Here is a 24,661-nt window from a genome sequence, read left to right on the forward strand (position 1 = left end):
GATCAGGGCAGAGGCATAGCTGTGAAAAGACCCTAAGATGGGAATCAGCTTGGTATATTTAGGAAATATTAATGTAGCTAAAGCATAGTGAGCAACAAAGTGTTTTTTTTTAAAAAAGAGGGTAAATTAGGTAGGCACTACATCTTGTAGTGTAGCACACTATAGTAAGGAGTGTGAATTTTACTCTGAAAATGACGTAAAACAATTGAAAGGTTAGCATTTTTTTTTTTTGAAACAGGGTCTTGCACTGACATCAAGCTGGAGTGCAGTGGTGCAATCACGGCTCACTACAGCCTCAACCTCCCAGGCTCAAGTGATCTTCCTGCCTCAGCCTCCTAGTAGCTGGGATCACAGTCATGTGCCACTACACCCAGCTAATTTTTTGATTTTTTTATGGAGACAGGATCTCCCTATGTTGCTCATACTGGTCTCAGTCTCAAACTCCTGGGCTCAGGCAATTCTCCTGCCTCAGCCTCTGAGGATTACAGGTGTGAGCCACCATACCTGGCCAGCATAATTTTTTAAAAATGCAGGCTGCTGGTTTGAGAATGGATTGTAGGGGAGACCAAGAACAGAAATGGGGAAACGAATTAGAAGTTTACTGAAGAAACCACAGAAAGACATGATAATGGCTGTAGTGAAGCTGATGGAGGTAGGCAGGTTGATGATATCTTGCGGAACGAGAGCTCATGGGCTAGTCTTCAAAGGTAATGTCCATATTACTTTCTTTCTTTCTTTCTTTCCTTTTTGAGATGGAGTCCTGCTCTGTTGCCTAGGTGGGCGCCATCTCGGCTCACTGCAACCTCTGCCTCCCAGGTTCAAGCGATTCTCCTGCCTCAGCCTCCCGAGTACCTGGGATTACAGGCACCCGCCACCGTGCCCAGCTAATTTTTGTATTTTTAGTACAGACAGGGTTTCAGCATGTTGGCCAGGCTGGTCTTGAACTCCTGACCTTGTGATCCACCTGCCTCGGCCTCCCAAAGTGCTGAGATTACAGGCATGAGCCACCGCGCCTGGCCCATGTTACTTTCAGATCTGTAGCTCTTTCATTCATGTATTCAGTAAATATTTTCTGAGAACCTTCTACATGTGAAACACTATTCTAGTTACTAGAAATGTAGTAACAAAATCCCTGCCATCAAGGAGCTTAAATTTTAGTGAAGAAAAGACCAACCAGTAACCTATGTCAACAACAGTAAGCTATAAAACAAACAAAAAAGCTGAGTAAAAGAATACAGAGGACTAGTGGGAGAGTGGTTTGTGTGCACACTTACTCAGTCTGAAAGGCCTCTCACATAACATGATATCTGAGCAGAAAATTGAAGATATCTAACCATACAAATATCTGCAGGAAGAGCAGTTAGTGCTAAGTGAAGCAGGTATGTATTGACATGTTTGACGAATGGCAGCAAGGAGACTGGATTATCAGACAAAATAAGCAAGTTGAAAGTGACGGAGTATGGAATAAGAGATGGATATAGATGTTGGAGGAGGAAACACAGATCATGTGCAGCCTTGTAGGATATAGTCGGGATTTTTGTTTTTACTGTGAGATAAGAAGCCATTGAAAGGTTTTGATTTGTTTTAACATGATCACAACAGCTATAGTCTGGAATAAGCAGATTGCAGGGGCCAAGCAAATAAACTGAGAAAAGTTAGAAGGCTTTTACAGTGGCCCAAGAAAAGATAATGGTAGTATGGATCAGATCAGAAGTACTGGAGGTAATGAGAAGCAGTCAGATGCTGGATATGTTGACTAGCCTAGGTATGTTTCAAAGGAGGGACTGACAAGATTGGCATGCTGATGACTGGCTACAGGGCGGGAGAGAAAGAAAAGAGTCAAAGATATTTCCACAGCAATTAGATGAACAGAGATGCCATTTACCATTTACTGAGTTGGAGACTGACAAAGAGCTATCAATCTAATTAAAGGCACAGTGCTTTTGATGTTTTTTTTTTTTTTTCCAAGCCATCTTAGTAGGGAATCCTGTGCAGTGGAAAACCAGTGGGATGGGTTTTTAAATTAGGTGTGAGGTCTCCATGTACCCACCAAATGGTAGTAACAATGAATTCATTTAAAGAGGTGGAAGCAATCCAGATGTCCACTGATGGATGAATAAATAAAATGTGCTCTCTCTCTCTCTCTCTCTCTCTATATATATACACACACACACACAATGGAATATTATTCAACCTTTAAAAAGGAAGGAAATTCAGACACATGCTACAACATGGATGAATCTTGACAGCAATACACTAAATCAAATAAGCTAGTCATACAAAGGCAAATACCATATGATTCCACTTATATTAGTTATCTAAAGGAGTCAAATTAATACAAACAGAAAACAGAATGGTGGTTAACAGGGGGTGGTAGGGAGTGGAAAATGGAGAGTTGTTCACTGGGTATAGAAGTTCAGTTTTGCAAAATGAAAAAGTTCTGGAGATCTGCACAACAATGAAAATACTCAACACTACTGAACTATACACTAAAAAATGATTAAGACGCTAAGTTTTATTGCTTTTTTTTTCTTGCTTTTTTTTTTTTTTTAAACGGTCTTGCTCTGACACCCAGGCTGGAGTGCGGTAGCATGATCTCAGTTCACTGCAACCGCCGCCTCCCAGGTTCAAGCAATTCTCCCGCCTCAGCCTCCCGAGTAGCTGGGATTACAGGCACGTGCCACCATGCTCAACTAATTTTTTTGTATTTTTAGTAGAGATGGAGTTTCACCATATTGTCCAGGCTGGCCTTAAACTCCTCATCTCAAGTGATCTGCCCACCTCAGCCTCCCAAAGTGTTGGGATTACAGGCGTGAGCCACCATGCCTGGCCTTATGCTATTTTTTTAAGCCACAATTTAAAAAATTGTATTTGACTCCATAGGCTTTTGGCAAATACATTGTGGTCTTCATTAATAGCATTCATAAGTCTAAAAGGAGAGCTCCATTTTCCATTTTTTAAATTTCCCTGGCCAGGCACGGTGGCTCACGCCTGTAATCCCAGCACTTTGGGAGGGTGAGGTGGGTGGATTACTTGAGGTCAGGAGTTTGAGACCAGACTGGCCAGCATGGTGAAACCCCATCTCTACTAAAAATACAAAAAATTAGCTGGGTGTGGTGACAGGTGCCTGTAATCCCAGCTGCTTGGGAGGCTGAGGCAGAAGAATCGCTTGAACCTGGCAGGCGGAGGTTGCAGTGAGCCAAGATTGCGCCACTGCATTCTAGACAAAGTGAGACTCTGTCTCAAAAATAAAAAATTTCCCTATGTGCATTAATTATGCAGCAACCTTATCTTCTAATTCACAAGATATGTGCTCATACTATGCTTCAAAAGAGGACAAATCATAAAGCTTAAATATGATGACGCCTAGTGCAGCTACAGAAATTACTTATAACAATTTGCTTGAAAAAAGCCAACGAGGAAGCAAAGCAAAGCAAAGCAAATGCCAAAGCAAGTACTTTTTTTTTTTTTTTTTAAATACTTTTATTTAAAGTTCTGGGTTACATGTACCGAATCTGCAGTTTTGTTATACAGGTATACATGTGCCATGGTGGTTTGCTGCACCCATCAACCCGTCATCTACATTAGGTATTTCTCCTAATGTTATCCCTCCCCTACCCCCAGGCCCTGGTGTGTGATGTTCCCCTCCCTGTATCGATGTGTTCTCATTGTTCAACTCCCACTTATGAGTGAGAACATGTGGTGTTTGATTTTCTGATCTTGTGACAGTTTGCTGAGAATGATGTTTCCAGCTTCATCCATGTCCCTGCAAAGGACATGAACTCATCCTTTTTTAGCTGCATAGTATTCCATGATATATATGCGCCACATTTGCTTTATCCAGTCTATCATTGATGGACATTTGGGTTGGTTCCAAGTCTTTCCTATTGTGAATAGTGCCGCAATAAATGTGTGCATGTGTCTTTATCGTAAAATGATTTATAATCCTTTGGGTACATGCCCAGTAATGGGATTGCTGGGTCAAATGGTATTTCTAGTTCTAGAGGGCATCCTTGTCTTGTCCCGGTTTTCAAAGGGAATGCTTCCAGTTTTTGCCCATTCAGTATGATACTGGCTGTGGGTTTGACATGAATAGCTCTTATTATTTTGAGATATGTTCCATCAATACCTAGTTTATTGAGAGTTTTTACCATGAAAGGCTGTTGAATTTTGTTGAAGGCCTTTTCTGCATCTGTTGAGATAATCATGTGGTTTTTGTCTTTGGTTCTGTTTATATGTTGGATTACATTTATTGATTTGCTATGTTGAAACAGCCTTGCATCCCAGGGATGAAGCCCACTTGATCATGGTGGATAAGCTTTTTGACGTGCTGCTGGATTCAGTTTCCCAGTATTTTACTGAGGATTTTTGCATTGATGTTCAACAGGGATATTGGTCTAAAATTCTCTTTTTTTGTTGTGTCTCTGTTGGGCTTTGGTATCAGGATGATGCTGGCCTCATAAAATGAGTTAGGGAGGATTCCCTCTTTTTCTCTTAATTGGAATAGTTTCAGAAGGAATATTATCAGCTCTTCTTTGTACCTCTGGTAGAATTCGGCTGTGAATCTGTCTGGTCCTGGACTTTTTTTGATTGGTAGGCTATTAATTATTGCCTCAATTTCAGAACCTGTTACTGGTCTATTCAGAGATTCAACTTCTTCCTGGTTTAGTCTTGGGAGGGTGTATGTATCCAGGAATTTATCCATTTCTTCTAGATTTTCTAGTTTATTTGCATAGAGGTGTTTATAGTATTCTCTGATGGTAGTTTGTATTTCTGTGGGATAGCTGGTGATATCCCCTTTATCATTTTTTATTGTGCCTATTTGATTCTTCTCTCTTTTCTTCTTTATTAGTCTTGCTAGCAGTCTATTTTGTTGATCTTTTCAAAAAACCAGCTCCTGGATTCATTGATTTTTTGAAGGGATTTTGTCTATCTCCTTCATTTCTGTTCTGATCTTAGTTATTTCTTGCCTTCTGCTAGCTTTTGAATTTGTCTGCTCTTGTTTCGCTAGTTCTTTCAATTGTGATGTTAGGGTGTTGATTTTAGATCTCTCCTGCTTTCTCTTGTGGGCATTTAGTGCTACAAATTTCCCTCTACACACTGCTTTAAATGTGTCCCAGAGATTCTGGTATGTTATGTCTTCGTTGTCACTGGTTTCAAAGAACATCTTTATTTCTGCCTTCATTTCGTTATTTACCCAGTAGTCATTCAGGAGCAGGTTGTTCATTTTCCATGTAGTTGCGAGTTGCGTGGTTGAGTGAGTTCATTAATCTTGATTTCTAATTTGATTGCACTGTGGTCTGAGAGACAGTTTGTTGTGATTTCTGTTTCTTTTACATTTGCTGAGGAGTGCTTTACTTTCAAATACATGGTCAATTTTAGAATAAGTGCTATGTGGTGCTGAGAAGAATGTATATTCTGTTGATTTGGGGTGGAGAGTTCTGTAGATATCTATTAGGCTCACTTGGTGCAGAGCTGAGTTCAATTCCTGGATACCCTTGTTAATTTTCTGTCTCATTGATCTAATATTGACAGTGGGCTGTTAAAGTCTCCCATTGTTACTGTGTGGGAGTCTAAGTCTCTTTGTAGGTCTCCAAGAACTTGCTTTATGAATCTGGGTACTCCTGTATTGGGTGCATATATATTTAGGATAGTTAGCTCTTCTTGTTGAATTGATTCCTTTACCATTATGTAAATGTCTCTTTTGATCTTTGTCGGTTTAAAGTCTGTTTTGTCACAGACCAGGATTGCAAGCCCTGCTTTATTTATTTATTTATTTATTTTTGCTTTCCATTTCCTTGGTAGATCTTCCTCCATCCCTTTATTTGAGCCTATGTGTGTCTTTGCATGTGAGATGGGTCTCCTGAATACAGCACACTGATAGGTCTTGACTCTTTATCCAATTTGCCAGTCTGTGTCTTTTAATTGGGGCACTTAGACTATTTACATTTAAGGTTAATAATTGTTATGTGTGAATTTGATCCTGTCATTATGATGCTAGCTCGTTATTTCATCTGTTAATTGATGTAGTTTCTTCATAGCATCAATGGCCTTTACAATTTGGTATGTTGTTGCAGTGGCTGGTACTGGTTGTTCCTATCCATGTTCAGTGCTTCCTTCAGGAGCCCTTCTAAGACAGACTTGGTGGTGACAAAATCTCTCAGCATTTGCTTGTCTGTAAAGGATTTTATTTCTCCTTCACTTATGAAGCTTAGTTTGGCTGGATATGAAATTCTGGGTTGAAAATTCTTTTCTTTCAGAATGTTGAATGTTGGCCCCCACTCTCTTCTGGCTTGTAGGGTTTCCGCTGAGAGATGCGCTGTTAGTCTGATGGGCTTCCCTTTGTGGGTAACCTGACCTTTCTCTCTGGCAGCCCTTAACGTTTTTCCCTTCATTTCAACCTTGGTGAATCTGACAATTAAGTGTCTTGGGGTTACTCTTTTTGAGGAGTATCTTTGTGGTGTTCTCTGTATTTCCTGAATTTGAATGTTGGCCTGCCTTGCTAGGTTGGGGAAGTTATCCTGAATAATATCCTGAAGAGTGTTTTCTAACTTGGTTTCATTTTCCCCGTCACTTTCAGGTACACCAATCAAACATAGATTTGGTCTTTTCACATAGTCCCATATTTCTTGGAGGCTCTGTTCGTTTCTTTTCACTCTTTTTTCTCTAATCTTGTCTTCTCACTTTATTTCATTAATTTGATCTTCAATCACTGATATCCTTTCTTCTGCTTGATGGAATCGGCTATTGAAGCTTGTGTATGCTTCACGAAGTTCTTGTACTGTGGTTTTCAGACCCATTGTGTCATTTAAGCTCTTCTCTACACTGGCTATTCTAGTTAACCATTTGTCCTACCTTTTTTCAAAGATTTTAGCTGCCTTGCAATGGGTGAGAACATGCTTCTTTAGCTTGGAGAAGTTTTGTTATTACCGACCTTCTGAAGCCTACTTCTGTCAACCTGTCAAACTCATTCTCCATGCAGTTTTGTTCCCTTGCTGGTGAGGAGTTGTGTTCCTTTGGACAAGAAGAGGCATTCTGGTTTTTGGAATATTTTAGCCTTTATGCTCTGGTTTCTCCCCATCTTTGTGGTTTTATCTACCTTTAGTCTTTGATGTTGGTGACTTATGGATGGGGTTTTGGTGTGGATGTCCTTTTTGTTGATGTTGACGCTATTCCTTTGTTTGTTAGTTTTCCTTCTAACAGACAGGCCCCTCAGCTGCAGGTCTGTTGGAGTTTACTGGAGGTCCACTCTAGACCCTGTTTGCCTGGGTATCACCAGCGAAGGCTGCAGAACAGCAAATATTGCTGCCTGATCCTTCATCTGGAAGCTTCATCTCAGAGGGGAACCTGCCTGTATGAGGTGTCTGTTGGCCCCTACTGGGAGGTGTCTCCCAGTCAGGCTACACAGGGGTCAGGGAACCACTTGAGGAGGCAGTCTGTCTGTACTTAGAGCTCAAACGTCATGCTGAGAGAACCACTGCTCTCTTCAGAGCTGTCCAGGAGGGACGTTTAAGTCTGGAGAAGCTGTCTGCTGCCTTTTGTTCAGATATGCCCTGCCCCCAGAGGCGGAATCTAGAGAAGCAGTAGGCCTCGCTGAGCTGTGGTGTGCTCTGTCCAGTTCGAGGTTCCCTGCCACTTTGTTTACACTGTGAGCACAGAACTGCCTACTCAAGCCTCACCAATGGCAGACGCCCCTTGCTCTGCCAAGCTCCTGCGTCCCAGGTCGATCTCAGACTGCTGTGCTAGCAGCGAGCAAGGCTCCATGGGTGTGGGACCCGCTGAGCTAGGCACGGGAGGGGATCTCCTGGTCTGAGGGTTGTGAAGACTGTGGGAAAAGCGCAGTATTTGGGCAGGAGTGTACCACTCCTCCAAGCACAGTCACTCATGGCTTTCCTTGGCTAGGAAAGGGAAATCCCCCAACCCCTTGTGCTTCCCGGGTGAAGCGACACCTCACCCTGCTTCGGCTCGCCCTCCATGGGCTGCACCCACTGTCCAACCAGTCCCAATGAGATGAACAAGGTACCTCAGTTGGAAATGCAGAAATCCGCCGTCTTCTGTGTTGATCTTGCTGGGAGCTGTAGACTGGAGCTGTTCCTATTCAGCCATCTTGGAAGCGACTCCTTAAGATACGTGTTTTTTAAAAAATCTTAATTGAGTTTTGATATGGCTTTAAGGATACAGCAATTAGGTAAAACACGGAAATTAGTAAAATGTAGTAAAAGTAATTCTATCCATTGCTGTCAGGACTGATAGGTTTTTATTTTGTTTAATTAATTTATTTATTTTTGAGACAATGTCTCACTCTGTTGCCCAGGCTGGAGTGCAGTGGCGCAATCTCAGATCACTGCAACCTCCACCTCCTGGGTTCAAGCAATTCTCCTGCCTCACCCTCCCAAGTAGCTGAGATTACAGGTGCCCACTGCCACATTGAGCTAATTTTTGTATTTTTAGTAGAGACGGGGTTTCACCATGTTGGCTAGGCTGGTCTCGAAATCCTGACCTCAGATGATCTGTCTGCCTCGGCCTCCCAAAGTGCTGCGATTACAGGAATGAGCCACCGCACCTGGCCTATTTTATTTTTTTGAGACAAAGTCTCGCTCTGGGGCCCAGGCAGGAGTACATTGGCACAATCTCAGTTCACTGCAGCCTAAACCTCCTGGGCCCAAATAATCCTCTGGCCTAAGCCTTCCCAGTAGCTGGGACTACAGGCATGTGCCATCACACCTTGCTAATTAAAAAAAATGTTTTTTTGTAGAGACAAGGTCTCCCTATGTTGCCCAGGCTGGCCACAAACTCCTGTTCTCAAGTGATCTTCCTGCCTCAGCCTCCAAAGTGTTGGGATTAGAGGTGTGAACCACCATGCCCAGCCAGGGCTGATAGGTAATTTTAAAAGTTCGTTGAAATAGAGAATCACACACACAAAAAAATGGCTCATACATTAATATTTCAACATAAAAGTATATAAACTTGCAAATATATATTAACTCACCATTTTGTGAAAGCGATACAACTATGCAGATTGAATTTATTCATTTTCTTTCTTGTGTAAATTACACACATAAGGCATAAGTCTGTGATTTCCAACTTTGGCTTAAAGATACTTATGAAGCAATATCTATACTCTTTTCAAAGCTCTGTCATTGCCCCACTCCCAACTCTTTTACAGGTCTCTTGTCCACTGCTAATTTAAATACTTCCCTCCACCCCCACCCTGAGACGGAGTCTTGCTCTGTCACCCAGGCTGGAGTGCAGTGGTGTGATCACGGCTCACTGCAACCTCCACCTCCCTGGTTCAAGCAATTATCCTGCCTCAGCCTCCTGAGTAGGTGGGATTAGAGGCACCCACCACCACGCCAGGCTAATTTTTGTATTCTTAGTAGAGACGGGGTTTCACCACGTTGGCCAGGCTGATCTCGAACTCTTGACCTCGTGATCCACCCACCTTGGCCTCCCAAAGTAATGGGATTACAGTTGTGAGCCACCGCACCCGGCCCTAAATACCTTTTTTTTTTTTTTTTTTTAAAGAGACAGGGTCTTGTTCTGTTGCTCATGATTGAGTTCAATGACATAATCTTAGGTTACCATAATCTTTAACTCCTGGGCTCAATCAATCCTCCCACCTCAGTCTTCTGAGTAGCTAGGATTACTGGTGTGCACCACTATACCTGGCTAATTTATTTGGTAGAGACAAAAATATATCACCCAGGCTGGTCTCTAACTTGCGGCCTCAAGAGATCCTTTTACTTCCCCTCCCAAAGTGCTAGGATTACAGGCATGAGCCACCACACCCAGCCTTAAATAAGTGTTTAATGACCTGCTAAATAATCCACGTTAGCTTTTATAGACACAACTCTACTTTCCCTATTCATATTACTCTTTCCCTATTCATATTACATCAATTTGTGTAACATTTGGTTAAATTATGGATTTATAATAAATACAAGTGGCATGAATAATTTTGGGACCAATAAAAGTCTCCTAGTAGACACAACAACAATAAAAAGAATTATCAACAGTTAGCACTTATTAGGGTACGTATGTGATAGACACCTAAACGTTTTACCTGTATTATTTCATTTACAGCAATCTTATCCTATGCTGTAAGTACTATCATGATTGTTCCATTTTACAGGAAAGGCAAAGGGAACCTCCAGGATGATGCTGAAGACAGAGCCCACTATGACAGCTGTGCAACTATCCCAGAGAGCAGACATGAGGTAGAGAGAAAAGATAACACAGGATTGGGAAGCAGGTAAAGCTCAGGTGAGACACTAGCTCTACCACATGTTATTAGTGTAACCTTGGGAAAATGGGTCAATACTTCTTAGCCTTAATTTATCATCTATGCAATAGGAGTAATACTATATCACAGAAAATTGAGATAAACCACAGAATGATCCTCAACAGACATAATAACAATTATATGCTACAAAGAGTCATGGTGACAAATTAGAATTCAGGTAGCTGGGCATATTTCTTGGAATTCTAAACATTTTGTAGTACAATAGTACTGCGGAAAATATCAAAGTAATGTGGTTGAATTCTTAGCACTAATATACACATTGATTTATAACGATACAGTCATGTGATAATAGTTTGAGTCACTATTCTTGTATCAAAAAATTTGATACATTTATAGTGTGGACCAAATACACATTAACATACAGTTTGGAGGCTGGGTGTGGTGGCTCACGCCTGTAATCCCAGCACTTTGAGAGGCCAAGGTAGGCAGATCACCTGAGGTCAGGAGTTCAAGACTAGCCTGACCAACATAGAGAAACCCTATCTGTACTAAAAATACAAAAAATTAGCCAGGCATGGTGGCGCATGCCTGTAATCCCAGCTACTCGGGGGGCTGAGGCAGGAGAATCGCTTGAACCCGGGAGTCGGAGGCTGTAGTGAGCCAAGATCGCTCCATTGTACTCCAGCCTGGATGACAAGAGCAAAACTCCGTCTCAAAAACAAACAAACAAACACACAGTTTGGAATGTTGCGATATAATTAATTATAATAGTAATTGTTAAGGACTGTCTGTACTACATTTCCCAGTACAATTTTATTAATGACTCCAATTCAAATAAACAATGATAATTTAATTCCATAAGTTTTAAACATGCCTAAAGCTGTGTTGGATGCTGTGGGGAACAAGAGTGAGCATAAGATATTTCCTGACATTAAGCAGCTCATAATCTAGTTGAAAAGTCAACTTCAACTTAAGAAACTAAGAAAGAATGATGGTAATAATAGTATCTTACACATAGTAACATTTTACAGTTTTTAAAATATTTTCATATATTTCTTTTGGTTCTCATGATAACTCTGTGATACAGATAGGAAATATTAAAAAGCTAAAGCAAGATTAGGCTCAATGGTTCATCCAAGGCAAACTGAGTGTAAATTTCAAAGAAAGACTCGCTTGAACTTGGATTCTGATTTGTCTACTATATTATACTGGTTGTTCCTAAAATTTAGGTACAAGAATGAATAACGGCAATATACGTAACTTTTAACTATCCAGGGAAGATAATTATCTAAGGCACAAGATCACAACAAGGCATGTATGAAATAATTACAGTCAAAGTAGGTATCCAGTGCATGGAACTACACAGTGACCACAGAGTGCCACATCGATGCATTGCTAATGCAGCAGAGTTCACAAACATTGCCGACCCAGGTAAGACTGCCCCTATCCCTTTTTGCCAAGAGCAAGGCAGAACACAGAGAAGGTAAAGGAAAGCTCATGTGGTTATGGAATCCAACACAGTCAGGACTGAAGGTAGAGAAATTAAGAAGAGATAAAGAACATCCACACAGAAAAGTAGATATGCTTCTACTTTGATATTTGAAAAAAAATTTTAGTAACCAAACTATTTTACTTGTGTTATTTGTATACTTCTGATTACTCCATAAGAATCAAATTTTTGAAAATTTAACTACAAATGTTTAAGTTCATTTTCTACTAAACATCTTGATAAGTTTTAACTGTGATTCTACCTTCTCCCCTCATCCTGCCATTAACCCAGCTAACTGAAAGTTGGAAGCACTTTGCCAAATACCATTTTTAAAAATGTTTGTGCTAGAATATCTTTAAAATCTCTTCAAACGTTGCTAATCTCTTTTTTAACAGGCTTAGTCAGAGCCTAAGCTTGGCAACAGTATCTAACAAGATTAGTTGCTTTATTGTATCTATTTTTAATTTATACTCTATTTATGGCAAGCATGCTGGTATTTCATTTAGTGACAACGTTCCTTTTTAAAAGGAAACCATAAAAGCAATGACTCAATTTAAGAAAAAAATTAAATAAACACAAAGATGATCTATAAAAATGGAAAGATTACAAAGGTAGTCTCTAAAAGACTGAATTTAGGGAAAATTTCCTACTATCATCACATAAAAACTGCACAGCAACCGTGTGAGGAAGAATTATTCCTATATTCATAAAGAAACTAACTCAGAGAAAGCTGAAATTATTTGCCCAAGGTGGCGTAGCCAATAAAGCCAAGGGAACCACGGCAAAGCCCGGCCTCAGCTGTGGTCCTGGATCATCTCACTAGCAAGAAGTAGTGTGAGGGTCCAAAGGAGATGCGAAACATTGATCAAGGCAGTGTGAACTTGAAGGAGGATTTTTGAAAACCTTAAAAATCATGGAGGGCTCAAAATCACAGAGAAGGAATAAATACAGCACATGTCTGGGAAGATTTGCTTGGGAGGATTGGGTCATATTAGGAAAATCTTGGAAGGCAAATAGGGGAGTCTAAAGGAGATGGAAAACAACCAAAATTCTCTATGTAGAGGTCTAAAAATGAAAGCAGTATTTTAGGCAAGGAAACATGAGTACAAAATGCAAAAAGAAATAAATGCTAGATATATTGACAGGCAGGCAGACTCATCAATAGACCGCTGCAGTCTGTCCATGTGCAAACATCTCTAAGGCTGTCTAGGATAGCAGTAGTAGTTATTATTATTAATTCAACCAAGACTCCGAATGTCAGGTACATGCTAGGCACTATGGATATCAAAAACAGCGACCATTTGCTCTCAAGAAGTTCAGAGGGGAAAAATACACAATTATGAAACAATAAAATTATTACAGTGTAAGTACAAATACTGTGGGACTCAAGAAGGAAAGAACAAAAATCGGGCGCAGTGGCTCGCACCTGTAATCCCAGCACTTTGGGAGGCTGAGGCGGGTGGATCACAAGGTCAGGAGTTCGAGACCAGCCTAAAAATACAAAAATTAGCCAGGCATGGTGGCGGGCATCTGCAATCCCAGCTACTTGGGAGGCAGAGGCAGGAGAACTGCTTCAACCTGGGAGGCGGAGGTTGCAGTGAGCTGAGATGGCGCCTCTGCACTCCAGCCTAGGTGACAGAGTGAGACTCTGTCTCAAAATAAATAAATAAAATAAAAATAAAGCAATGGTCAGGGATGTTGTCAAGGGGATAACCGAGCTAAATCTTGAAGGATAATTAGTTCATGAAAAAGTAGAAAAATGGGTGGGGGGGAAATGGAGGAGAGACATTCCAGAGATAAAATAGCAGGATTTAATATACCTAACATAAAAAAGAAGAATCCTGTCATTCACAGAGAAAGTGGGTACACAGAAGCAGTGAGCACATGTACTTCCAACCTGATTCTTCCCCCTTCCTCCCTCAGTCTCAATATTTAGTCACCAAATCCAGTTAACTGTGGCTTCAGTATGCTCCCACACCAATCTATTCCATTGCACTGCCATCATTTAGATTCTCATCCTTTTCAGCTTAGACCATTAAAACAGTTCAACTGCCACCAATTCTCCCATCTTCAAACAATCCTACATTTTCCTCCATACTAATAATCCTAAAATTCTGCCTTTATCAGTTTGCATCATTGCTTAAACAAAAAAATAAATACTTTGAAAGCTTTCCAAGTGACACTGCCAGGAGACCCCAATCATTTCGTGAAGATCATTTTCACTTGTTTATCTGTAATCCACATCATGTGTGGGGTACTAATCTGAGTCCCTCAGAGCAAAGGGGAAAGGCTGCCTTTGTAAGCTCTACCTTTGTTCCTACTTTGAAATCTCAGGCTGGGGGATGATGGTGGGGATGATGGTGGTAGCGGAGGCTACTGGTGTAGACATTTATAAATGAAGAAGATTATGGGCTAGCCAGGTGTGGTGGCTCATGCCTGCAATCCTGACACTTTGGGAGGCCGAGGCGGGTGGATCACTTGAGGTCAGGAGTTTGAGACCAGCCTGTCCAACATGGTGAAACCCCATTTCTACCAAAAATACAAAAATTAGCCAGGTGTGGTGGCGGGAGTCTGTAATCCCAGCTACTCGGGAGGCTGAGGTAGGAGAATTGCTTGAACCCAGGAGGCGGAGGTTGCAGTAAGCTGAGATTGTGCCACTGCACTCCAGCCTGGGTGACACAGTGGCTCATGCCTATAATCTCAGCACTTCCGGAGGTGGAGGTGGGATGATTGCTTGGGCCTAGGAGTTCAAGACCAGCCTGGGCAACATAGGGAGATTCGTCTCTACAAAAAAATTAAAAATTAGCCTGGCGTGGTATGGATATCTGTAGTCCCAGCTACTTGGGAAGCTGAGGTGGGAGGATTGCTTGAGCCCAGGAGGCTGAGGCTGCAATGAGCCATAATCATGACACTGCACTTCAGCCTGGGTGACAGACGGGAGAAGGGAGACCCTGTCTCAAAAAAAAAAAAAAAATTATGTCATTCTTTGGTTTTGTGGATGATCCAAATTATTTTTCATGCACTGTGGAAACGTATTCCACATTTTCATTTTTTTTTTTTTTTTTTTTTTTTTTTTTTTTTTGGAGATGGAGTCTGGCTCTGTCGCCCAGGCTGGAGTGCAGTGGCTCGATGTCTGCTCACTGCAAGCTCCGCCTCCCAGGTTCACGCCATTCTCCTGCCTCAGCCTCCCGAATAGCCGGGACTACAGGCGCCTGCCACCGCGCCCGGCTAATTTTTTTGTATTTTTAGTAGAGACAGGGTTTCACTGTGTTAGCCAGGATGGTCTCGATCTCCTGACCTCGTGATCCGCCCGCCTCGGCCTCCCAAAGTGCTGGGATTACAGGCGTGAGCCACCGCGCCCGGCTCACATTTTCATTTTAAAGATGGTTTTGGAAAAATAAACATGACCGTAAGAGACTATCTTCTTAACAAGAAGGGGAGAAAATTGGCCTAAACAACAAATTAGGAACTAAAAAGTTAAAAGGGGAATTGGGGGACTAAGAGACTACTGTGAACATTTCCAATATTTTAAGAGCCTATATTGATTTCATGTTACAGTCAAAGGTTAACTGCTTCATGTAGGCTGAATATAACATTTCCTAAAGTTTTAAACCCAGACATTAAACTAGAAACTATTATTATATATACTGTATTCTGGAATTTTTTAAAAACATTGTTTTTAGTGTGTATACTTTGAATAGTAAATGTGTCATGATCTTCAATAATTTAGAAAATATAAATGGAATCATATAATACATAAACTTTTGAGACTGCCTTTTTTTCATTGAGCCTAATGCATTGGAGATTCATGCAAGCTGCTGTGTATTATCAACACGAGTTCCTTTTTAAAAAAATACGTTTTGAAACATAAACTACAGATCTGCCATGGTTTGAATATATCCTCCCAAAAAGCATCTGTTGGAAACTTAATCCCCAACGCAACATCACTGGGAGGTGGGGGACTAATTAGAGGTAATTAGGCCATTAGGTAATTAGGCCACCCTCATCAATGGATTAATGTCATTATCAAGAGTGTTTGTAACAAAATAGGGAGTTTGGTCCCCTTCTCTCTCACTCCCTCTTACCCTCTCTGCCCTTCTGCCATGGGAAGATGTGGCAAGAAGGCCCTCAGCAGATGCTGGCACCTTGGTCTTGGACTTTCCAGCCTCCAGAACCACGAGTCAATAAATTTCAATTCATTATAAATGACCCAGTCTGTGGTATTGTTACAGCAGCATGAAACATACTAAGACAATACCATATAATTCACTCAAAGTGTTCAATGTTTCTTAATATAGTCACACTGTTGTGTAGCTGTCACCACAATCTAATTTTACATTTTTGTCTCCCCACTAAAAGAAACCCTCTACCCAAGGCTGGGCGCGGTGGCTCACGCCTGTAATCCCAGCACTTTGGGAGGCGGAGGCGGGCGGATCACGAGGTCAGGAGATCGAGACCATCCTGGCTAACATGGTGAAACGCCGTCTCTACTAAAAATACAAAAAATTAGCTGGGCGAGGTGGTGGGCGCCTGTAGTCCCAGCTACTCGGGAGGCTGAGGCAGGAGAATGGTGTGAACCCCAGAGGGCGGAGCCTGCAGTGAGCCGAGATCCTGCCACTGCACTCCAGCCTGGGCGACAGCAAGACTCCGTGTCAAAAAAAAAAAAAAAAAAAGAAACCCTCTACCCATCAGCAGGCTAATCCCCATCTCACTCTCCCCCACCCTATCCAGACCAAACGACCATTAATCTAACTTCTGTCTCTATAAATTTACCTATTCTGGACATTTCCTACGAATGGAATCATACAGTATGTGTTTGGGTTTTTTTTGCAACTAGATTCCTTAACTTGCATTTTCAAGCTTCATACATGTTATAGCAGGAATCAGTAGTTTTTATTGCCAAATAATATTCCATTATATGGCTATATCACATTTTATCCATTCACTTGTCAGCTGGAGGACATTTGGGCTGTTACTTCTTTATTAGCTATTATGTATAACGCTGCTATGAACATTCCTGTACAAGTTTTTGTGTGGAAATACACTTAATTACTGGGACATATGGTAATTCTGTTTAACTTTTTAAGAAACTGTCAAATTATTTTCCAAAGTAGTTGTACTATTTTACATTGTCACTAATAGTGGATGAGAGTTTCAATACTTCACATCCTTTCCAACACTTGATATCTGTCTTTTTGATTATAGCCATCCCAGTGAGTGTGAAAAAGCTGTATCTCATTTTGGTTTTGATGTGCATTTCTTTAATGACTAAAGATGTTGAGCATCTTTTCATGTGCATATTGGTGCTTTTCCTCTCCTCACCTTAATTGGAAAGCTGTTACTTCCTTTTGTTCCCACAGTTTTGAGGTTCTGCCCTGACTTACTTATCACATTGTAAATATTATTGTTCTCTGAACTATGCATCCTTTGGTTAAAAACCTTACTTAGCATTTACATAATAAATTCCCAAAGAGTCTGTCATTTCCCATTATTTCTATCCCTTTCATCATGTGATCTGTGTTCTAGGTCACTTGTTATTTGGCTAAAACCCCTTCTTGAATTTTCTCAGAGTAGTTAAGTGGGTATTATATTCCTGAAATTTTTGTATAGTTGTAACATGTTTCCCCCTCACAGGGGAGAAGTATCTTCAAGGGAAATAGGGATTTGGGATTGTGAAATCCCAAATCTGTAAATACTCTTCTACCATCTCCTGGTTTCCAGTGTTGTGAATTAGAATTCTGATTCCAGTCTGATACTTGATAGGTGCAACCTGTTCTATCTGGAAGCCTCCAAGGTGAATCCTTGGAGCTCAAAAATTTTACAAGGATATCCCTAGGTATGTGTTTTTCATCACTGATCTCCCCCAGAACTTCATTCTGCACACTGAAGTCTTTAGCTCAGGAAATGATTTTATGTTGTTTAATTATTCCTTCTCCATTTGTTCCTTTTTCTTCTTCTGGAACTTGTATTAGCCATGTTAGGTGTCCTGAATTGATCCAATAGGTCTCTTTTTGAAAAGTTTTTTTTTTTGTATTTTTTTGGCTCCATGCTTAAAAATATTTCTTTTACTTGATCTTCCAGGTCAGTAATTGTTCATACTCATTCATTCCTTTATTCAATAATAATGTATCGGGTGCCTACTATGTGTAAGACAGTGTTCTAGGTATTAGAGTTGACAACAGATTAGCAGTGAATACAAGACAAAAAAAGTTCTTGTTCTCCTGGTGCTTACACTCTAGTAGAGATAGTTTTAAAAAAAATAAGTGTGTAAGGATAAATGGAGTCAGGTGATAATAAGTATTTAGGTGGAAAATCACATTTTTTGTTCCATAAAGTCTTAAATGTGCCCATTATTATTTTCATGGTCAAGTTTCTCTCTCCTCCAGCATTTCTTTTTTTTTTTTTTTTTTTTTTTTAAGATGGAGTCTCGCTCTGTCGCCCAGGCTGAAGGGAGTGGCGCAATCTCGGCTCACTGCAACCTCTGCCTCCTGGGTTCAAGTGATTCTCCTGCTTCAGCCTCCCAAGTAACTGGGACTACAGGTGCCCACCATCGCGCCCGGCTAATTTTTTGTATTTTTTTAGTAGAGACGGGGTTTCACCATGTTAGCCAGGATGGTCTCAATCTCCTGACTGCGTGATCCGCCCACCTCGGCCTCCCAAAGTGCTGGGATTACAGGCGTGAGCCACCGTGCCCGGCCTCCTCCGGCATTTCTATTTAGCTAACTCAATATATTGTTTATTCTAAGTGGTTTTTCTCTTTCAGATTGCCTGGCTTCTCCAGATGGGTTGTTTATCTTTGTCACCTCATGGGGGATTAGATTTAGTTGTTGGAGGACCACAAGTGGTAGCAGCCTCAAGAAAATGGAAAGGCAAAGCAGTATTTCCATTTCCAGTGGGTAGGCAGTGCTGCAGCAGGCAAGCCACCAGCTCTTGTGGAGGCCCAGGAGGAAGCCTCCCTGCTCTCAGGTCTCCTTACATATGCCAGTCACAGGGATGGGAAGATCTCAGACCCCTGGCTCTTTCCTTTTCTCCTTCCCTCCAGGAATCCATGGATATCTACCAGACCAAGTTATTTCCTGGATTTGCCATTCTTATCCTCATCCTGAGATTTTCCAGGCTCTTGTCTAGAGGAAAACTCCTGTACCAACTCTCCCTGACAGAGTTCTCACAGAGCCCATGGCCTCACTTGCATTCAACTGTTCATCAGATCCAGGAGCCACTTCACTCAAGACTGACAGATACAGGCTGGAAGTAGGAATGGAGGGATAGTGAGATATTCAAGTAGCCACCTTCCCAGAACTCACTCTGAAAAGTCAGTCCTGTTTACAGACTAATCCTAAAAGCATTAAAATCTTGGCATATAAGTCAAAAATTTAAAGTGCCACTGTAAAGTCCAAACATCTGTGGACTGCATTGTTTTCAACTACTGCCCTAAGTATGAAGTTTTGAAGAAAAAATTTAAGAAATAAGGAAGATGTTAATGGAAGTCAAAACTAAAGGAAACTGATTAGATGGACTCTGAAAATAATTATGTTATATAAAAGCAGTCAGACCAAAAAGAGTACATACTGTATGATTACATTTATATAAAATTCTAGGAAATGCAAACTAATTTAGTGACAGAAAAACAGAACAGTGGTTGCCTAGGGACCAAGGAATTAGGTGAGTGGGGCATAAAGGGCACAAAGAAACTTCTGGGGGTGACGAAAATGTTCACTATCTTCATTACAATTATTTCATGGGCATATAAATGTCAAAATTCATCAATAAAATATACACCTTAAAGATGTACAATTAACTTTATGTCAACTGCACCTCAATAAAGAAATACTGATGGGGAAAAACATTTGGAATTTATTTCCCAAAGGGATTGACATCCCTAAAAATAAAGAATATCTAAAAAATAAAGAAGAATACCTACAGGTAACAGACATGAACAGGAAGTTCACTAAACTTTTCTGAATTTGAAATTTCCGCAATAAAAAATAAAATATGTAATTTTCTTTTTTTTTTTTTTTTGAGATGGAGTCTCCCTCTGCCCCCTAGCCCAGAGTGCAGTGGCGTAATCTCGGCTCACCGCAAGCTCCGCCTCCCGGGTTCACGCCATTCTCCTGCCTCAGCCTCCTGAGTAGCTGGGACTACAGGCGCATGCCGCCACGCTCGGCTAATTTTTTGTATTTTTAGTAGAGACGCGATTTCACCGTGTTAGCCAGGATGGTCTTGATCTCCTGACCTCGTGATCCACCCGCCTCAGCCTTCCAAAGTGCTGGGATTACAGACGTGAGCCACTGCGTCCGGCCGTAATTTTCAGAAAAATATTAAAACACTATGTCTCACCCTCAATACAGGTGAAGAGATAAAAACATAATTACAGTGTTACTGCAAGAATATTTGACTGCTGATAAATACCAATTATTTTTCTTTGTTTTTACATTTTTCTTTTATTTTTAAAATTGAAGATGAGGTCTATGTTCTCAGGCTGGTCTCAAACTCCTGGTCTACAGCTTCCATCTCCCAAAGTGTTGGGATTATAGGCATGAGTCACCATGTCCAGCCATTAATACCAATTAATGATATAATCAAAGTTGGAGTAGAAGATTAGGCAAGTCATCTTGGAGGAAATAAGTATGAACTTGGTCTTGAAGTAATGAAACTGAATGTGGGTGTATGTAACTGTTTTTACTCTAGGCAGGAAATAGAAGAGAAGAAAGTTGAGATGAAGAAAAAAATATGAATGAAGGCAATGAAAGGGAAGATGGAGACAACTTTTAGGGCTTTTACTATAGGTTCACTATTTCTAATATAACCATCAGAATCTTTTGTCACAAAAAGTTACATGTTGATGGAAAGAATACAGGAAAATAAATGAGATCTAATTTACCATATGAGGCTTTAGAACTTATTAAAGTCATTTGTTATTTATGCACCGTATTTAATCTTTGCCATGTCTATATTCTACCTATATTAGTATTTTTCTCTAGAAAGAATTTAGTTTTTACTCAGCTTCATTTCCATGAAAATGAATTATAATTTTTCTTAATATATTAAAAATATCCTACATACCTTCAGTGATATTAAAATTCAATTATTTCACTTGCTCCATATGCCCATTTTTTTCCATCACTAACCCTTAGTCTTTAAGCATGCAGATCTAAATTTCCATTAGTTAGACTGGTACAAGTCTCCTGTGAATTGTTAAGTCTTATTTCTATCTCGCTGATAACTGCATCTTCCTAGAAATGTGAGGAGTGGAGAGCTACTAAAGATTGTTGGATTAAAGGTTGGGCATGGTGGCTCATGCCTGTAATCCCAGCACTTTGGGAGACCGAGGTGGGTGGATCACTTGAGGTCAGGAGTTCAAGACCAGCCTGGCCAACATGGTGAAACCCTGTCTCTACTAAGAATATGAAAATTAGCCGGGCATGGTGGTGCATGTCTGTAATCCCAGCTGCTCTGGAGTCTGAGACAGGAGAATTGCTTGAACCTGGGAGGCAGAGACTGCAGTGAGCCGAGACCACCCCACTGCACTTCAGCCTGAGCAAAGAAGCCAGACACTGTCCCCCCGACCAAAAAAAAAAAAAAAAAAACCAGATTGTTGGATTAAGTCAAGTTCGGATTTCTCAATTTTTAGTGCCATTTGAAAGAATATTCTACATTTGTGGCCGGGCGCGGTGGCTCACGCTTGTAATCCCAGCACTTTGGGAGGCCGAGGCGGGCGGATCACGAGGTCAGGAGATCGAGACCACGGTGAAACCCCGTCTCTACTAAAAAATACAAAAAAAAAAATTAGCCGGGCGCGGTGGCGGGCGCCTGTAGTCCCAGCTACTCGGAGGCTGAGGCAGGAGAATGGCGTGAACCCGGGAGGCGGAGCTTGCAGTGAGCCGAGATTGCGCCACTGCACTCCAGCCTGGGCGACAGAGCAAGACTCCGTCTCAAAAAAAAAAAATAAATAAAAATAAAAAAAAATAAAAAAAATAAAAGAAAAAAAAAGAATATTCTACATTTGTAAATACTCTATGCCAAATAAAAAAGCAATCCACAACAAAACGGTAGAAGAAGCAGTTAACTTTCAATTAATTTTGTTAAATCCATGAAGATAATAGAGCTTAAGAAGAACTAGTAACTCCTGAAAAAACAGAGCAGCCTAGTTCAGAAAACACAAATAATTACATATATGTTTAAAGCAGAAACAGTGTGGTGTGGTGAAAAATAATGGCTTTAGAGTTACACAGCCCTTATTTTGAATTCTAAATCTGTCACTTAAATTATCTGCTTAATTTTTTGGCACCTCACTTTCCTCATTTTTAACATGGTGATAATGGTTACCTGTCCTGATTGTTGTGAGGATTAAATAAGCCACAAACCAGTGCCTGGTTTGAACACTGGCTCTGCTACTCACCATGCTCAACAATGGTAGTTGGTATTTTTATTGCAATGTTGATGACATTTTCTGGGTAAAATTGTTTCCTCTTTCAGCCTGGCCAAAGCAAGAAATTCTCGATTCTTTAAATTTACCAGCTTATAATCAATTTGTTAACCTATGCCGTATGTCTAAATTCAGCCCGAAATTTAAAAATCTTTTGAATATTTTATAATACACTAAAATTACACTTAATATATTTTTATATTCCTAAACTAAATATTGCTTTGACTATAGAATTTAAAAATTAAGCAATATGCATATTTTATAGAAATTTTTATCTTTATAGAATTAAATCAGTTGAAATCTGGTGTATCTCTTGTGGGGCAAAAGTAGCAGACAGTTCACAGAAGGTTGGTATACTAAGCTAGAAAAATTTTGGAAGCGAGAGATTCTAAAAAGCCGGTGATAACAGCGCTCAAATAAGAAATTAAAGTGTCTGAGATTGTAATATGAGAAAGAAGGGTCACAATCTAAACAAAGTTTTAAGATGTAAAAATCTGAAAGGAATCAAATTTGTATTCTTATATTAAGGTCTTAGATACAGTAAAAAGAATTGGGAAGACATTTCAGAGAAGTATTAGTCTTTCTGACAATGGCTGGATACTGCAGGTTGGGGAAGGAGGCAGGAAAACATGCCTTACAGAGCCAACTTAAAAAAAGGATAAAGTTTTGACCCTGAGATTTTAAAGCGTGCAGATCTAAATTTCCGTTAGGCTGGTAAAAGCCTCCCGTGAATTGTTAAAAGGACTAGAAAATAAAAGGTTTTTCAATAGTCACTATAGAAAAGATTTTTATTGACACAGAGAAGCTCTTTAGTTGTCTATTTCAATCTATTTTAATGTTAGTGAATAAAAAGAGATAATTTTTTTTTTTGAGACAGGGTCTCACTTTCTCACTTTGTTGCCCAGGATAGAGTGCAGTGGCATGATTACGGATTACTGCAGCCTCCACCTCCTGGGTTCAAGCAATCCTCCCACCTCAGCCTTCCGAGTAGCTGGGACTACAGGCACACACCACCACGCCCAGCTAATCTGTGTGTGTGTGTGTGTGTGTGTGTGTGTGTGTGTGTGTGTGTCCAGGCTGGTGTTGAACTCCTGGGCTCAAGTGATCTGCCCACCTTGGCCACCCACAGTGCTGGCATTACAGGTATGAGCCACCAAGCCCAGGCAAATCACCTTTTTTAGAACATAAGCTTTCATGGGTAACAATTATTTAGTTAATAGTCTAACATCCTGTGGATTCTCAATAAAATTTAAACCCCATTTAATAGAAATTTGTCTCATAGTTTGCTCTCCTACCATTTGTATTACTTGTGAGTTAGTTTGGTGATGCTCTTCAATACCAGTACGGGTTCCTCTCTCTATTGTGCTATAGGTCCATTTCTAAAAATTTCCTTAGAACCTCATTTTAAAGGAGAGAAAAGCTAAACGGCAATCTGTGTCCAGTGAAGGCAAGTTTATCAATTCAAATCTGCCTAATCCATAGGCAATATAAGATTTGAGGAACAGGGGAGAAAATCTCAAACAATTATTTCACCAAAATACTAACCATAATATTTATTTTTATTTTTTAATACATATATTTTTAGGCTAGCCAAGTGAAGCAGTGGAAATAAATATTTAAATAAATGAATGAATGGAAATTCATATCTGATTAAGTAAATGCAATAATCAGTAAAACTTTGTTATACTGGTCCTATTTTTAAAAATCACAGTTTTGACAATGCTCACATCAAAATCTGTGGCTCAGACACATTAAGATATAAAGTAATCTCTTCTTATTAGTAAAAAGCTAGGATTTGGCATCATGGTATAGTGGAGAGCACAAAGAACTTAGAAGTTGAACATTGGCTCTGCTACTCACCATGTGGCCTGAGGCAAGTCACTTACTCAGTAGCCTCAGATTACCACTAAAAAGGCAATAACCACTCACTGTCCCACAGAGTGGGGAAAGGATGAAATTAATAACACTTCCATAAATGGCCTCAATCTACCTCTCTCCCTCATGTCTTATCTCTTTACCACATGCCCAATGTGCTAACTGCCCTAAACTTTTATTTCCCATGTGCTATACCCTGCTCTCATTCCTTTGTATTGTTCCTTTTGTTTATCATTGCCTCTAAACCTTCCTGCAAGAATTGTGTCCCTTCCTCTGAAATACCTGTCCAGGGTCCTGTCCAGTTAATATTATTATTCTGTCTATCATCTGTTATCCAAATCTGTTTTTCTTATTAAACCACTAAAGGTAGTTCTTATTTTTGAGTGCTGCCACATATGTATTAAGTGCTTTATAGATGGTACATAATCCCATGTAATCCTCACAACCACCCTGTATAGCAGGTGCTGCTATTCTCTGTTTTATCAGTGAAGGAAAGTAGGTCTTGAGAAGTTAAACAGCTTGGCAAAAGTAACTCAAGTAATAATTAATAACAAATTATCACTAATAATTAGTAATAATTAGTAGGACTGGGATTTAGTGAAGTCTCTGACTCTCATTCTGCTGCCTT

At 40.3% G+C, this 24,661-nt stretch overlaps 1 protein-coding gene and 1 long non-coding RNA gene across 10 annotated transcripts in view; one reads left to right on the plus strand and one right to left on the minus strand.

Moving 5' to 3' along the window:
* Window positions 1-11,789, plus strand: part of LOC129482584 (uncharacterized) — a 35,187-nt gene extending 23,398 nt beyond the window's left edge. Inside the window, exons 1-3 of one of the 2 annotated variants that reach the window (XR_008657774.2) lie at window positions 8,754-8,880; window positions 10,133-10,263; window positions 11,519-11,789. This is a non-coding gene — a long non-coding RNA (uncharacterized lncRNA). Of the gene's footprint in view, window positions 1-8,753; window positions 8,881-10,132; window positions 10,264-11,518 lie in introns of those variants that run through there. The other variant, XR_008657773.2, reaches the window with a different exon arrangement.
* Window positions 1-24,661, minus strand: part of SLC12A6 (solute carrier family 12 member 6) — a 109,566-nt gene that overhangs the window by 57,385 nt on the left and 27,520 nt on the right. The gene's annotated exons all lie outside the window — the stretch shown is intronic.

The sequence above is a fragment of the Symphalangus syndactylus genome, chromosome 5 (assembly GCF_028878055.3).
Source record: "Symphalangus syndactylus isolate Jambi chromosome 5, NHGRI_mSymSyn1-v2.1_pri, whole genome shotgun sequence".
In the NCBI taxonomy this organism is placed as follows: domain Eukaryota; kingdom Metazoa; phylum Chordata; class Mammalia; order Primates; family Hylobatidae; genus Symphalangus; species Symphalangus syndactylus.